The following is a 1,380-nucleotide window of genomic DNA, read 5'->3' as shown; positions in this document are numbered from 1 at the left end:
ACAATTAAGACACGAAAAAAAAAAACGCCTGTAATTTCCTATTATGTAGTGGGGGAAAAAAAATAAAGAGAAAAATTTTAAAAAAGTCCCGTCACGGATAGGAAAAAAAAAAACAAACACCCAAACAACAACAAAAAAACAAACCAGGAGCCTTTACAAGTTAAGGAGGAATGCAACGCACCTTTTCGGACGCCGCAGGGCAGCGGCCATGAGCCGCTCCGGGGTGCACGCACACCTCCGGTCCTGCACGGAGCTCTGCGCTCTGCCCGACCGCCTCCAGCGCTCACAGCTGCACAGCCGCGGGCAGATGCACGCCTCCCTGCAGAAAGCCCTCCTGATATGCGATCACGAGCAAAGGAAGTTTACTCCTTTTGTCATTTCCAACGCAGTGGGGAAGAGAAGGATGCAAAGAAGGGGCACCCCGAGCCCTGCAACCCCATCAGGGGAATCCAGCAGCAGCAAACACCGACGCAAACCAAACGCATTAACACAGCCCAACAAAGCCTGACTCGCTACAGGAAGTTTTTCTCTCTCTTTGCAGTTTAACACGAGAGCCGCACGTTTCGCCCCGGGGACCAGCGCCCTTACCTCGGTGCCCCCGCGCTACCCGCGGCCGCTCACCCGCAGCCCCATGCTCCTCTGCATCGGGCATTGATACCGAAATGAGTTCTTAGTCCCGACCCAGCGAAGGAAAAACGCTGTGCTGGGTTGCGAACAGCTGACGGAGAGCAAAAGGGGGAGGAATAAAAAAAAAACACAACAAATCCGTGCAAAGCGCTCTGATGAAATGCACCGAAACGCGGCTCAGCTGCTCGCCCCCGCCCCGCCCCCTGCTCCTTTCCAACATTGTGCGCTTCCCTGCTCCCGAAATACACGAAACCGTTAAAAATGCGAAGCAGCAAAGAGGCACCTACAGAGCGCGGCGAGCTCGGTACGACCGCTCCGCAGCACAGCCCAAATATCCGCTCAATGAAACCCCCATTAAGGGCCGGCGGAGCGCTGCCGCTCCCGTCCCATCCTCCCAGCTGGATGTGGGATTGTATTTATTTCATGGGGGTTTTGTCCTCCCGCTGCTGGCAGCCCAGACCCTGTCGCTTCCTCCTCCTCTTACCTCCCCGCTGCCGGCGGTGGGTGTTGCGAGGGGGAGGAGTGGCGGGGTGGGGGGAAGGAGGGGAGAAAAAAAATAATAAAATAGCTGACACACCCGGGGAGCAATTAAAAAAAAAAGAAGAAGAAAAAAGGGGAAGCGCGGCGTAACCCCACCCCTAATTCCATAGAGAAGGGAGGTGCCTCCGCTTGGCGCCAAAAGCTCCATTCGCTCTTATTCTCCGGCGCGGTGCGGGGCGCGGGGCGCGTACCCGGGGGTGCGGAGCTCACGGG

The sequence above is a fragment of the Meleagris gallopavo genome, chromosome 2 (assembly GCF_000146605.3).
Source record: "Meleagris gallopavo isolate NT-WF06-2002-E0010 breed Aviagen turkey brand Nicholas breeding stock chromosome 2, Turkey_5.1, whole genome shotgun sequence".
In the NCBI taxonomy this organism is placed as follows: Eukaryota; Metazoa; Chordata; class Aves; order Galliformes; family Phasianidae; genus Meleagris; species Meleagris gallopavo.
This window is presented reverse-complemented; position numbering follows the sequence as displayed.